The sequence below is a fragment of the Manacus candei genome, unplaced genomic scaffold (assembly GCF_025592945.1).
Source record: "Manacus candei isolate 608988 ecotype Guabito, Panama unplaced genomic scaffold, ASM2559294v1 h1tg000014l, whole genome shotgun sequence".
In the NCBI taxonomy this organism is placed as follows: domain Eukaryota; kingdom Metazoa; phylum Chordata; class Aves; order Passeriformes; family Pipridae; genus Manacus; species Manacus candei.
In genome coordinates this window covers 29,677,144-29,690,907 of record NW_026138062.1, presented here as the reverse complement: position 1 = coordinate 29,690,907, position 13,764 = coordinate 29,677,144, and the positions used below count along the sequence as shown (strand labels likewise).

The following is a 13,764-nucleotide window of genomic DNA, read 5'->3' as shown; positions in this document are numbered from 1 at the left end:
ACTGTGTGAAAATGAGTCTGTGTATTCTCCCTTCTCTTGCTTAATTCAAAGATAATTGGGATTCTTCCTACTTTGACTTTTCCAATATTAATAATGTCATTGTTTGAAATTATGGTTCAAATTTAAGGATGAAAAAAGCTTTGGCTGCATTGCTATTGGAAAAATGAAACTAAAATCCACACACCAGCAGCTGAACACTTTATATAAATAGGTCTTGAAAGAGTGAAGTATGACAGACAGACAGATACAAGTTAAATAAACATAAATTCACTGCTTGTACTGAGGCATGATATTGAATTTGCATATTTCTTTACATACTAATTCATGGTGCACTACCACAAAGAAAAAAAGAGAAGAACTGGTGAGAAAGACCACAAATGAAGGAAAGTAGAAAAATGCATTAAGATGACTTCAATTTACTCATAGTCAATGTTATACATTAGATAAATCTGTTAGGATTCAGTGTCTTGTTAAGGAAAATCTTTGTTCCTTCTTTATAGAAGTAGTAGACACTTTTTAAATATGTAACAGACAGAAAATGATTTTATCATAGTGACGCTCAGTGATGAAGTGAAGGAATCATGAGAAATACTGTAAAAGTCTGAGTGTATTCAGCAGTTTTTTAATCAGACGCACCGTAGTCCTATGCAGGAATTAACCTTGACTGGTGCTACTGTTGCTGATGATTCATGTTAAAATGAATTTATTTTTCAGTTAAAACATTCTATTTCTGCTCAAAGGGTCCTGGGACTTTTTATCACCTTGATGTTCTATCATTTCCTGTTTGCACCTAAGAGCTCAAGAGTTGATTGGTAAATTATGCTCAATTGTGCATACCCTTGAGGTGCCCTTGAAGCACTTTCTTGAGTCATCATGAGTTTTTATACATTTCAGTTAAAAAGCACAGGCCCTTTTTTGTAAAGAATGTATCCTTCATCCATCCAAATCATCATTTCTATTAGTCTTGAGGGATAAGAAGCATAAAAAATGCTTTGACTATGGTCGGAAATATAACAATCCAGTTATTTTCAATCAGTGACAGATTCATGATCCCCAGGCTGGAGTTCTGTGGGGGATTCCATGAGCTACTGATATCCAACTGTTACAGATAGCAATGTATATTTTAGAATGGACTGTGATAGTGCTCAACAGGAATCAAAAAAGCAGAGTGAAGATGTAGGAAAGTTCTACCTCTTCAGCCTGTAAAACAGAAGACTCCTGGTGAAAATACCCTGTAAAGCAGTAAAAGTGAAATGATAGTGACTAGAGTTTGATTTTTCTTTTTTCAGAATTTGTTTATCTTTTTCTGTAAATGTATTCTGATCTAGTGATTCAGCCAACTCTATATGTCTTACCTATGTTGATTATTTCAGCTTTTTGTCCTGTTGCATTACAGCTTTTTATTAAATGTCTCTGATATCATTATAGTTTTGTTACAAGCTTATTGTAACTGAGTCTAATTACTGTATTTAGAATCAATAAAGTGGAAACCCTGTAATATCTTATTAAGTCTTGCAACAATGACTGTTAACAGCTCACTTATTGTTGTGAAGGAACACATGGATAAGTTATACTCTAGCTTGAGGTACAATGACATTTAATTTTGCCCAAAGAAAACTAGCCTGATTGTGCTATTAGATACTACCAAATAGCTATTTCTCTACATACTGTATCAATTTTAAAAAGTAGATATAAAATATTGTGAGTACAGGGATAGACAGGCTGATGAATATTGGATGAAAAATCTAGCATGGATATCATTTCCTGAAGTATCTCTTGCAGGAAGTTAGTCTCTGAGATCATATCAGGGCAGGTTTATGTTAGATTTCAGGAAAAGGTTCTTCACCCAGTATCGGTGGAGGGGCATGGAACAGATTGCTCACAGGCCAATTTGGTCGGCAAAATGTCGGTTTATTACAAGAAGAACACTCATTATATACTGCTGCTACACCCAGACGTGTGATTCTTCTTCACACAGCATTGGTTACATAAGAGAAACATACTTTGTTGTCCACTGCTAATTGGACCACAACAGGTGTCCATATGAGCTGAGGGCACATGTTCACCCTCTTGAAACTTCCTTAAAAGTATAAAAAACAAAAGGTTATTTTTAGATACAAAAATACCATTTATAGCTTTACAAAGGATTTATTCAGAGTGTATGAAATGCAACTGGAATTTTAAATACTTCTAATAATTTAGAAAGAAATAGAGTTGTTACAAATCTTTCCTAATAATCATTACTTATGTTTTACCTACAGCTCTCTATTTTGCAGTTGACTGAATAATTCTAATTTGATGTGAATGTATTTAATAGATAAAAATGACAGCAAAATATGAACTGTGATTAATGGGGGATCATTAATTATAGATAAGCATCTAGAAATCTTGAAAAAATAATAAAGAAGAATTTTTAATTTCCTTTATGTGCTTTTTGTTTTTCCTTGTCATATGTAATGCAAGTCATTAGGGATGAAAAGTCACACAATACTGGCTCAGTGACGAGTCAACATGCTCCTAAAACTCCTGAGGATCTTTAGTGTTCCATAAAATGTCCTAGGGTGAAGCATTTAGACAAGATTTTAAAATATTGCATTCCTCTCCCAACAGCAGTGATACTAAGTAAATATACAACCCCCCCCAATGCTTAGTTTATTTACTAAACCTATGCCAAATATACTGTAGACTTCAAACCAAAACAAACCTAAACCAAACCAAAACTCCTGAATGGTACCAAACTTCATTTTGGTATCTACTTGTCCTGAATGAAATTTCAGCAGAGCCAGATCTAATTAAATCTTAATTACCAATATGGTATGAAATGGACAGCTTTGAATCTCCCCAAAAGCTATTACATCTGAATTTCCTTACTTATAACTACATCTATGAACTATGAGTTATTATCAAGCCAATTGTATTACAAAAAACCATAATGATTCCCATCATGAGTTACACATTCAGTCATCTAGTTCTAGGTCCTTCCATCCTTCAGCATTAAGCTATCAGTTATCTATCACTGAATATTTGCTATGAACATTGGATACTAATTTATTATTTAATTTCTATTAAAGGAAACATCGTGGAACAAATAATTGAAAATACATTTTTAACTTCTAGTAAGTTCTAAAGACATAAAAAGCAGACTGGAAAAGACTTTATTAGGAATTGGCAATTTCTTATTAAGATTGAATTACAGTAGAACTGTTTGTCTCCATGCTCTAACTTGTTCTTTTTTGGTTTCACTTATGAAGTCCCAAATATTGATGAATCTGCCTGAGGAAAGGAGATTACAGTTACTATTCTTGCAACATGCAAATTAATGCACTTAAAAATCTTGATGAAATGAAGATTTAGCCACATTAATTCTGTGTGTGTGGATGATACCACTATGACTAGGATTATAATGAGCCTAGGAAAAGACAGTAATAAGTTCTGCTTTCTTTCATATGAAATGTCATTTCAATTAAAAAAAAAATGCAACTATATATAATATACACTTAAATAAATATAAAAATAAAATTAATTGTTACAATTATTTTTCATTAAAAAGCAGTTCTGAAAACAGTCCATATACAAATCACTAATTCTATTAGTTTAATTAAAAATGTACAGGTATGAATTTCTGAAAACAGGAACAAACCTGTATTTCCCCTGTATATTCATAAAAGCACTACTTATACTAGTTATGATGTTGTGATGTATATATATTAAGAATCTACTTTCTGAGTTTCAGTTTCCATCTCAGCTCATAATGAGCTGGAATATTTACATAATTTGCACCTCATATGGAAGGCATCTGAAAGTATTTAAATTATTTATCATTATCTTCCTATAAGCAGGTAGAATGGACATTGCCAGCAAACAGTGTGAACAACATTAAGTGTGAAGGTGCTGATACTAAAAATGGAAAATCTGTAATAGAGCAATATTTGGGAACCTTTTCGAAAGAGAAAAAAAAAAGAGAGGGGGAAAAAAAGGAAGAAAAATGAAACAGCAAAAGGGTAGCAGAAAAAAAAAAAAGCAAGAGAATTGAAGATACCATCCAATCAGTTTATGCATTAACAGCTATATGGCATTAACCTAGAACTGTTACCTCCAATTTCCTCACAGGCTAGCATGTACTGCTTCATAACTGGTCAAGATAATTTGGCCTGTATTTGTTCTACTTCCCTCCACAGAACTTGGGCTCTGGTGGATAATTTAACAACTACTTGAGGTCCTGCTTTTACTAATATGAGAATTTAACCAGGTTTCAGGTTTCCTCAAGGAAAATACGAAAATGTTTATATTTTATCAGAATTTTAATAGCTAAAAAATGAAAGGCGATGGGATTCCAGTAAGCAGCAGAAGCCCACACTTGTGTAGATGTATAGTTCTTGTTTCAGTAATGAAACATTTTTTTTGTTGTGCATTGGTAGTAATTTAGTCCTTCATAGATGTAATTTGAACCAACTAAAATGCCAGAAAATTTAGCAGAAATCATTCTTCCTCCCCCCTTAAAAACAAAGCAAAGTAAAGATTTCAATAGAGTTATAGTATTTTGCTAACTATTTTTAATGCATCAGTGAATTACAAGTATCATAAAATGATTTGTATTATCTTGAACTCTGGTGCAAACTTGTCTGCAAGATCCTTGATCCTAGGCTTTTTTATAATTATTGTTAATTCTGTCCTGATTTCCCTTAGAAGTTTTCCACGCTCAATCTTTCACTCCTTTATGAGTTTATTTCTGTTGATATTACATAACTGTGTCTGGAAGCCTGTTCTAGGTTCATTGGTTTAGATAGATTCATTTAGCATCAAATTACAAAGCTGGGTTTTTTTTTTTGATACTGTGCTGAATTTTTTGGGGTCACACTGACTGAATTGCATTTGGATACTTTTAAAATAAGTCAGGAATACTTTTGCAATATTTATTTTCTTAATCTGATTCTAAGCTCAATCTAAATCCCTTTGAAAATAGTGGCTAAATTCTCATTTACTCGATTTGGTAAAGAATTGGGCCTGACACTCCATATAGACATATTTTAGGTGGTACATCCTGGTGCATTAAAAAGTATATGCTGCCTTTGGGCTGTTTGAAATACTTGCAGAGCAGTCACACTCCTTAGTTTCACTCTTTCTAAAAACATACATAGATACCAACACTAAACATTTAGTTTCTACAATTTCAGTTGGGCACTGCTCTTCAAATACATATAAGGACATATTTTCTAACCTGTATGACCAATATTTATGTTTCTATACATGATATTCCTAGATTTTGTGAACCAATAGAAATTACAGGAACAAACTATGCATTGTAATATTGGTATTACCCTATTGGCATTGAAATACACTGATTCTCTCTGAGAGAGCTGGCACTATTCAAGAGAAGGCTTAAGGGGATCTTATCACTGTGTATAAGTACCTGATGGGAGGGAATAAAGAAATGGTAACCAGACTGCTCTCAGTAGTGCCCACTGATGAGACAAGAGGCAATGGGCACAAATTAAAAAGGATGAAATTCTATCTGAACTTAGGAAAAAATCCTTTTTTACTGTGAAAGTGACCAACTGTAATAGGTTTTAGAGAGATACTGTAAAGATATTCAGAATGAAACAGGTCATGATCCTGAGCAACCTGATTAACTTTGCTTGTGCTTCTGTACAAGCATTCTGTAATTCTCTGATTTTCTGATTTTGTAGTTCTTTGACTGCACTCATGGATTTTAATTATCTGAGGGAGAAGCATGGGGAGAGGGAGAATTTTTTTCATGTATCCTGTAAGAGTGTTTTGATCACTGATGTTTTCAGAGTATCACTTGCTTTTCCTATGGCTATATTTACGCAATAATAAAAGTGCTAACTCTAATAGCATATATTTGCAGATGATTTAACAATGATTCCAAAATGCATGACTATTAGGTCTTGGCTGGGTGACTATGAGATAAACTCCAACAGAATTAAAATTAGGATGCATTTGGCCATAAACTTAAGGCGTCAGGGTAACTGAAAATAGTAAATTGATATACCAGTATAGCTGGTATCCAAAATTTAGTTACCAAAATAATCAGTCAGTTTAACAGCAGCTGCATAAGACTTTTCAGAATATCAGTTTGTATTTAGATTGCTATATTGCACCTGTGAACTTTGTGATATATTTATTTAGTTTTCATTTATGCACCAAATTTCCTACATTGTCAATAATGAACAACACAGAAGTTAATTGTATTTAATTGTTTGTACATTTCTAATATGTTTGCAATAAAAAAGTTGTAGTAATAAAAAATGAAAGAGAAGTAGCATCCAGATCTAATTCACCTCATCGCCCCAGTTTAGAACATCTATAGTAACCCTTAGTAGCAAATGACTGTTTAAATTTCTCTTGAAGTCCTCCAAAGGTGAAGATTTAATGCACTACCTTGGCAAATTAAATGAATTTGATACTTAACTCTGACAGTTAATCTAAATCTTTGTCATAATAGTGAACATGGACAACACCTGTCTGGTGTTCTATGTTATGTGTTTAAATCTCCAGCCTTCTTGTCTTTCAACAGTACAATCTGACATCTTTTCACCTTGCCTTGAAGTCATATTTTCTAAAAATGAAACTATTTACATGCTTCCTCTGTATAATAAATCCATGTTTTTTCCCTGAAACATGGTAATAATCTTGGATATTTTCCCTGTTAAGATCTTACTGAGGATTCACAAAATGTCAAAATTACTCATTGTTTTAGACACAACTGTCCTATTAATTTTCTCTTGTATTTTTAATGTAAATTTATGTTTATCGAATTTATACATTTACGTAAAATGTATATATTTGTTCCAGATACTTTGATAACAGATTTTCCAGGAAATTCAAGCAAATTATTTCAGTCCCATTTTGAAAACTGGTATTCATTGTAAAATTAAATTACTCTTAAAATAAAAAATCAGAAAAAATGACTCAGTCAGAATAGATTAGGACCCTATTTTCATAACTGTTTCAACTTTTTTTCAAAGTAGTATTAGTACTTAGCAGAAGGATACAAAAGAAAACATTTTCTTCTTTTTTTTTTGCTTTAATTTTTGAAATACATCATCCTAATAGATCACCTCTAATAAAAATATTGTACAATTTTCACTTTCCTTTAAAAATATGGAAGTAACAGTGTATAATCTATATCACTTAAGAATTTGAATTCAGACAAGATTAAAGGATAGACAAGATGTAAACTGTTATTATTATTGTTATTATTTTCAATGCGAAAAAATAGAAATGCATGAAAACCTACCTTGAATTTCAAGAATAGATATATTATGCAGACCAGAACACCTTAAAAATATTTCAGAATTTGCAAACCATGTTTTCAGAAGATAGAGTATGAGTCGTTTATATGGAAATAAATCTGTTATCAATCATTCCTTTATTGTCCTATACTTCTGTTCCTATCTGTTTCCTGTCAACATTAGCAGTCTCTTGTTTTCAAACAGTGTCTCTTTCTGCCAAGATCTAGAGACTCATACAGAGCTTACATCTGGGTAATTCAAATTCTGTAATGATTAATCCATTATGGTTTGCTGTAGTTTCATTTTGATTCTAAATTTATTTACAGTCTTAATTTGAAATGTTTAGTCAGAATATCAGGCATATTTTCCTTTTGAATTTGCATTTTTTGAGCATGTATATTCAAATTTCTTCCACATCACAAGTGCCAACATTAGTATCCCTCTAACAAACAGAATATATCAATTTTTCAACTGTATTAAAATCTAAAGTGTTTTCATGGCTAAATTTTATTACTAAAAAAAATTACAAAACAAGAGTTTCAGAGTCATGTTATGCTCTCCCCTAATTGATTCTTCTTTAGTGATTCTATTTGTCTTAATAATAAACTTCCTTTCATACTTCTAAACAGTAAACCTTGAAAGATGTCTACTTAGAAATAATTCTAAATACTAGTGGTGCCTTTAATTAAGAAAGTGTTACTTGTCATTTTAAAGTAAACTCTGCGAAAATGCTAGAAGAGGTTTTCTCATATGTTATGTAACAATATACATTGATTACAATCCTTCATCCTGCTTCAGGAATGCCATCCATGAATTTAAAATATATCTGATCTGTGTTGAAGAGAGGTGAACAGCTCCCCACCCAGCCCACCCAAGTCCAGGCTTTCTTTTCTTAAATCACTCTTTAAATGTAATTTATTTTGCAAAAATATTGCTATTTACTTTCTATGGGTTTTTTAAAGTATTTCTTTCAATTCTGACATCTCTACATTAATAAATTGCCAAACTGCAAACCCATGTTTCAGGACTACAGGAGGTAAATTAGGAGAATTTTGAACTGTGAACTACTGTTTCTGTGTGTACCTTTACAGTGCTGTGTAAAGAAGGTATAATTATTCTTTTGAGAAGGAATATTTTTTGGGGAAATAAGTTCATATAAAGAATACTGTCAAACAATGCCAATGGCTCAAAAGAAAAAGATGTAAAATAAATAATTCCTTAATTAGCCAGGATACTGTAGGGATTGAAGATGGTTCCTACTTTATCTCCATCTGGATTACAAATTGCTTAAAATCACTTCACATGTTCACGGTTGGCAATATATCTTTGAAAAATCTTAACTTTCATAAGATAACAAATTTTTTAAAAAATATTCTTTATCAATCTTTATAGTTTCGGTTTTCCAGAAAACATGTAAGGAGTTCAGCCTCTTCGAGATCTACCATTTTTACCTCTGCTGGAATCAAGCTAAACTTGACTTTGGCTTACTTCAGGGTCTTGGATTCTCAGAAATACTGATAGTTTCTTGATGCAAAGTTCTATGAAACACAACATTTTCAGTTTCAGATCTCAAAATTTTGAGTCCTATGAATTTTTCCCAGCATTTCCACCATTATTTCTCCCAGTTGCATGTCTTGTGCTAGTCTGATGTGTATACATGCATGGTTTGGTTTGAAACAAGGCCTGAAAATGAATTTACTGTGTTCAAAATGTTTGTACTAATTCAAATGCATATATCTTGCATGGCTGATCTGCATGTGTGGAAGAAAATCTGATTTGTTGGACTTCCTACAAATATATGAAGGAATCTGCATTGCATGCAATATAAAGTGCCCAGTCCGTGAGCCCATTAAGTTTTCAGTACCATCTTGGATATTGAAATCATCTTGTCCTTTTTCTTCTCAACCCTTTGTTTCTCAAGGCTGATAAACTGACTTAATGAGCTCAGCCTTCTAAAATTATCAGCTGTAAGCCCATAGGACTAAATTTTACAGATGAACAGTTCTGGCCTTTTCCAGGAAAAGTGTTTATTTAATGTTCATAATTAAGTGGACCATTTGTGTCAACACTTTTTAGGGACTAGTCTTCCACCTTTTGGTTTTTGTCCTTTTTTTAAAGGCTAAGGCAAGGATATCATGGTGTTTTCCTTCTATTTCATTTGCTCAAAGTTACTCTAAGGCAATCATTGCTTCATTACCCACCAGCCATTCTTTGTAATGACTTATATTCCTTTTTCTAGCTGTTTTTTGGTTTTTTTCAGATCTGTTTGTTCAAATAAGTTGTACACTATAGTTTGTATTCTCTGACTGAGCAAAAAGAAAATACCTCTAATATTTCTAATGATATTACTTGCACATGAGACAAATTTGGTTTCTCTGATAATCTGTGCACATACACCTCGGTTGCTATGAATATCTATAGAAAAGAGAGAAAAAGCATGAAGCTAGCCAAAAATGTATTTTTTAAAGAGTCAACAAATATTCGTATTTATTTAGGATTATTCTGTCACGCCAGCTTTCCAATAATCTAATATCATACTAGTCCTTCCACTGATTCCAGCTGACATTGTTCAAAATAATTTCTAACACCGATATCCAACCCACTTCAGCCTGTTGAGCCAATAATGTGCTAGTATGAATAAGAATTAATTCATTTTCATGTTTTGTGATTGTGACTTAAATATTCAGCATAAAGATATAAAAAGACACAAAAGGACACAAACTTACATCTGTTAGCAAATCCTTTGTTACTTATTTTTGGAACCACCATTCTTATGAGTATTTCTTTCAAAAATGCCAGTTTGGAAAAAAATAGTAGATTCTTTGTCATTTAAATTTAATGATCTTTAGAATTCTGTGAATTTGAGATTCTTTTTGTTATTTTTTGTTATCTTGTCTTCTGGGTTTGAATTAAGCAGCTGGGTGGGGTTGTTTTTTTCTTTGGGTTTTTCTAACACACATTTTTCAATTAAGTATGACACTGTGATATTAGGTATTAGAATGATCTCTTATTGAATCAGTGTGTAGGAAGAGCTGATAACATATTTCACCATTTGTTACTTTTTTGAATATTTATTCTTATAGCAAAAGCTAACTTCAATGGAGATTTGCACCATTTAGAGTTTAGAGAAGGATGATTATAACAAAAATGTGTTTCTTAAGAGATGAATGCTGTATGTTGGGGAAAAAATAGTAAAGAATCTACTAAATCTGAGTTAAGTGGATAATAAAGCTTACTATCTGGAGAAGTTTTTTTTCTGTTGATGGTGAAGGGATGAGTTTAGAGAATTAGTTATTATCTAACTTTTAATATGTCACTTAGTCTAGATATTTCATCCTTTGCTCTGCACAGTTTTTTATCAACTGAATCGGCCATAATGAAGAGTCACTGGGACACAGTAAATTAACCTTAATGGATAGCCTGGATAACAGCAGCTTTCCAGCAGTGACTTCTTCGAAAGGACTTAATCAGACCAGGAAACAAATTACATTTGACATTGTTAAGATGTGTTATGTCATTCACTGTTGTTACCCAAAAAGCAAGATTAAAGGTAGCCCAGTTTCATCTGTACTTTTGCAATATTGTATCGAACCGAACTTATTACAATATTATGGAAAAAATCAAAACCAAACAAAGAACCACAAAAAATCTTACAACTTTCTACAGAAAGTACAATTTTCATAACATTTCACCATTTTTATTCTAAGTTCCCAATATTGTTAGATTGTTGGATATATCACTTTGCTTGTCATTGTTACTACACTGGATCATTGAATTGGAGGAGGGCTCTCAATAGCAAAAGAACATTCTAAATGTTATATTATTTAATAATGACAGATTATTTCATGTGAAACATGCGAAACTGCTGTCAACTGATCTTCTAGGATATTAAGCTGCATTATCTCACACAAAGCAGACTTCTTATAAAAGCAGCAAGGCGAATCTAGTGGGTAGTTGTCAGGAGATAATCACCCCCCTTGGGAATTACAGATATTCTGCTAAATCTCATATCTTTTACAGCCTTAGTGATATGATTATATTATGACAAAAATACCCCTGTTGCATTACTTACATTTTTCAGTGAAGGACTACCTGCAATCATCTAGTTGAAATACCTCAAGAGAGCATTTCCTTATGCTATTAAATTTCAACTCTTAAATAACCACGAGAGAATATCCATCATTCAGCTACAGAATTCTAAAAGTTTTTTTTTAAGTTCTGTTACTGGAAAGTATCAAAGTAAGAGGCTTCTGTAAGAATATTTATGTTAACATTACCAAAAAATCAAATGAGACCTATGCATGACATTAACCATAAAAATAATACATATAGTACTGATAACAACAATGTAAAAGAAAAAAAATTAGAAAAAGTATTAGAATCAGAAAAAGCACTAATTTTTTTTTCTGTTTTCAAAGCACTAATTATGTATTAACTAATTCCAAGATCAACGCTAGCCATGCCTCTGAGCTGAGTAGAACACAGTGACAAAAAAACTGAATTGTGGCATTGTGATATCTTTTTTTGACCATAGCTAGCTACACAGTATCCTTCATCCTGCAGTAATTTTAATTAAATTTAACCTTAAAAAAACCATGTATGAATTTGGCTTAATATATTTAAATAATATATTTATGAAAATTGTGGCATAATTTAGTTATTTCTTACTTCAGCAGCCAAACAGAACTTGGAAGAGTGGGAAAGGAGACTTTTTACTCTCTTTGTGGAAATGAAACACTGTTTTCTTCATTTTGCTTCTATACAACAGTATTTTAAACTTAAAGAGCGTGTTTCTTTTGGGTATCTGTGAAACAACACATGGAAGAAAGTTTTCGAAATGAAGGTTACCAGTGGAGGAATAGACATCATCTATTCCACAGCCCATGGGGCACAGCAGCTAACCTCAAGGGCCTGAACCCACATTCCCTTTTTCCAAGAGTCAGGACTGAACTCTAAGACTACATGTTATTGTGGCCTTGCTTCACAGTGTCCGTATGTCCAATTTTAATAATGAGTACCAGTTAAAAACATCTAAACTGGCTTTTAAAAAAACTATCTTTTGCATCAGAGTTATGTGATAGTATAATGCTACAGGCAAGAAAATTTGTCTGCTTATTGAAACATCTAAGACAAATTAGGAGTACAGACAGAATATTAAACAAAAAAAATTGAGCTAAACCTTGTTGGTCAAGGTATCTCATTGTGGTATTGAATTCAAAATGGTATAGACATGTCTTTAATATCAACTAAAAGTTTACTTGTATTTTTACATAAAGAGGCATTCCAACTAAAAGGAAATGTATTTACCATATAGTTTTGAGATTAGAACAGACTTTCTAATCAGAGTTGAAAGTCCGGGTTAAATTTAGGTAAGATAAGAACCATAGGCATTAAGGCAAATTTGTCTAAAAAGAAATACATCATTGTGAAACTAGATTTCTAGGATCACATGCATTCCATTATATTTACTAGAAAAACAGTGGAGAATTAATGTTTCATTCAGTTCCTTATGATTTGCTTTTCAGAGATGGTACCAAGGAAGTTAATCTGTGTTGTTTACATCACCGGAGAATATCTCACAAATACCTGAAAGGACCGTGAGTGCAATAATGGGCTTTAATGTCTGGGGGCCTCCCCCACCCTGCCCATGACTCAGGACACCATTTTAGTGCCCAGGACCCTCTGCCACTGCCCCGGCGATGCTGCAGCAGGGCCGGTCTCTAGTTCCCCACAGCCATGCCAAGACATGGACCTTGCCAAGCTAGGCCCACTCACATTCCCACATCCCAACACAACCTCTGCTCAACCCTGAAGACCCAACCATGGGGCGATGTCTTGTCCTGGCCTTGTCCTGGTCACATCCTCACAGATACGACTCATGACCTGGGCTGGGGACTTCTAGTCAAGTGCCTCAGCTCAGAGAAAGGACAGCTATAACAGGTTGCTCAGCACAATATCCAAACAAGTTTTGAATATTACCAAGTATGGAGGCTTCACAATCACTCTAGGCAATTTCTTCCAGTACTTGACCATACTCACAGTGAAAAAGTGTTTTATTGTTCCACTGTACAACAATTTTATCTTGTCTTGTTAGTGAGCGCCAGTGAGAAGGGTCTGGTTGCATCTCTTTTAATGATCAGATTTTTGCACACATTTATAAGATCCCCTGGTACCTTCTCCTGAATAACCACATTTGTTTCAGCCACTCCCCTTATATTGGATAATACAGCTATTTAATCATCTTAATGACACTGAAGTCTGGTCTTAAGGCAAGTGTTTATGGGGTTGTAACAGGTATCTGAATATATTCAGAAGTTTTAATTCCAAATTTGCTCATGAAAATTACAGGATTCTGGATTACATCCATTTTGATGAGCAAGTTTAATTCAGCATTAAGACCCAGAACTGCTTAAAAAAAAACCACATCCAAATGGTGGAGCAGTTTTTCCCATTAAATATTTGTACAGTATTTCGAACAGGATCTAATCTTCTTCAGGAATCTACAAAG

The 13,764-nt window shown here is 33.0% G+C and overlaps 1 long non-coding RNA gene across 1 annotated transcript; it reads right to left on the bottom strand.

Moving 5' to 3' along the window:
* Nucleotides 1-3,034: 3,034 nt before the first annotated feature.
* Nucleotides 3,035-13,067, bottom strand: LOC127467214 (uncharacterized). The gene is made up of 3 exons (XR_007903014.1): nucleotides 12,843-13,067; nucleotides 9,582-9,671; nucleotides 3,035-3,273 (listed from the first exon to the last, which is right to left on the bottom strand). It is a non-coding gene; the product is annotated as an uncharacterized LOC127467214 (long non-coding RNA).
* Between the last annotated feature and the right edge of the window lie 697 nt (nucleotides 13,068-13,764).